Source organism: Penaeus monodon, unplaced genomic scaffold, assembly GCF_015228065.2.
Source record: "Penaeus monodon isolate SGIC_2016 unplaced genomic scaffold, NSTDA_Pmon_1 PmonScaffold_6291, whole genome shotgun sequence".
Classification (NCBI taxonomy): domain Eukaryota; kingdom Metazoa; phylum Arthropoda; class Malacostraca; order Decapoda; family Penaeidae; genus Penaeus; species Penaeus monodon.
Window position 1 is genome coordinate 15,001 of NW_023661319.1, and position 2,178 is coordinate 17,178.

At 44.7% G+C, this 2,178-nt stretch overlaps 1 pseudogene; it reads right to left on the reverse strand.

Moving 5' to 3' along the window:
* Positions 1-1,431, reverse strand: part of LOC119571432 — a 5,331-nt pseudogene extending 3,900 nt beyond the window's left edge.
* Positions 1,432-2,178: the final 747 nt, after the last annotated feature.

The window sequence follows — 2,178 nt, forward strand, 5'->3', positions numbered from 1 at the left end:
GTGTGTGTGTGTGTGTTGTGTTGTGGTGTGTTGTGTGGTGTGTGGTCGGGGTGCGTGCGTGCGTCGGGGCGTGCGTGTATGTGTGGGGGATTGTATGTGTGGGGAAATTTATATGTGTGTGTGTAGTTGGTGTGTGTGTTGTTGGTGGTGTGTGGGTGTTTGGTGCCTGCGTTTGGTTGTGTGTGTTGTGTGTGTGTGGTTTTGGGGGTTGTTGTGTGTGTGTGTGTGTGTGTGTGTGTTGTGTGTGTGTGTGTGGCGTGTGTAGTGTGTGTATAAATGATGTATCCGAACCACACACACAACACAAACACACACACACCACCCCCAAAACCCCACACACCACACACAAACACCACACACACACACACACACACGCACGCACGCACCACACACCCACACACACACACAACACACACACACACACACACATACACACATGTATTAACATACCCCAAAAAATTAATTCCATCTTTACAAAATCACAAAATATTACATTTCACTGAATTTTTCACGCACGATTTAGAGTGGGTTTGGAAAACATATTCCAGATTTGCCCTCCGTCGTTATGGATATCGAAAAAAACCATTAAAATTTCCGAGAAATTCCTGAGGGGTGTTTTCTGGTTCCACCCGTGCAAAGGTGGGGTTGTTTACAAAAACCCGATATATCTGGGGGTTTTTTTCCCTGAAACCCCTCATAAGGGAAAGGTGGTATATCAAGGGCACGCCCCCCCCCTAAATTTGATCCCCAGGGGAGAAAAGGTCAACCAGGAAGTGTTTTGTTCTGGTAGTCTAAGGAAAAGGATCGAAATTCCCGCACGAAAAGGGGAATATCCTTTTTCAATCTCAGCCAATGCACCTCTTGCCTCCACCACCCAACTTTCCCATGGTCCAGAGCGCTCCATTTCCGGGATTGTGCAAACCAATTTCAAGCGCCCCCTTTTTGTAGCTTCTTTTATTCTCCCGGCCCCTGTCAACATGGCGGGAAAATCTGGGAAGTTTTGCTAACTGTGGTCTCGTTTCCCCCAAAAAACTCCCTATTGTCAGAAATTCCCCCGAGGTTAAGCGGCTGCGTGATCATTGGAAAAGGCATTTCCCCTGAGGGTTTGCCCCCTTTTCCCTTAGGTGCGTTTACTCGGCTTTGAAGTCAAAACCATCCGGAGGGGTTTAACGCGCGTAGAAACATGAAGGGGTTTTTTCCCAAGTCTCCTGGGGGAGGCTCCAGTACTTAAAATTTATATACCCATCAGGAAATTGGGGGTCCGGGGTTTTTTTGTGCATCCATATTACTGAAAAAACCCGAGAAACTTTGGGAATTTTCCATTATATCACGGGTTTTGTTTTTTTGTGTATGGATAATATCGACAGCCATACTCATTTCTCTCTGGTACGTTTTCATCAGTAAGTTTTTACCAAAGCAGAAAGAGTACATCCTCAACTGGGTAAATTACCCTGAAGGACAAGTTCTTTTTTTCTGGGTGACAAAACACAGCCAGGATATGGTTTTCCCCCTGGCCAAAACGGATTTATCAATATTTGATCATCAGATTAACTGCTGGAACTTGTGGTCAAGATCATTCCAAGTAAATCTTTGACGGGAGATCGAAGTCTCCCGACCCCTCGGCCGATGTATTCCGGAAGCTGGGCGGTAACTTTAAAATTCCCCTATCCTTTATATTCATCCGCAAAAGCCGGATGAATATTGAAGTTAGATCTGAAACCATTCGTTTTTGTTAGTTAAAACCCAAAATGCTTCATTCAGTGATGGAAAATTCATAGAGAAAGTACCTTCTGCTAAAAGTTTTTTTTCAGCAGAATCACCAGAAAAGGGAAATGTGATGGCCTCCCCCTAAAGCTTCTTGGCGGAAGTGGAAGCCATAGCTATCAATGTTTTTAAACCCGAAGGGCACACCCACCTTTACAGGGGCCCCTTCATTAACCATATCTGAGTTTTCGGGCAGGGCTAAGAAAAACTGGGAAATTTTTTACTTGTAGTTATTGCAAATATTTGTCATACCCCCCACCCCTAAATGAAGCTTAAGGAGTTCTGCTTTCATGGCTTTCCCTTGGAAAAGATTTCGACCTGGTCAACGAAAAAACCTAGGCTAAACCACTTCAAGTCATTTAGTTTCAGTTTGCATCTCAGTATGGGTGCGGAATCCCGTATTTCTGTCTTTGT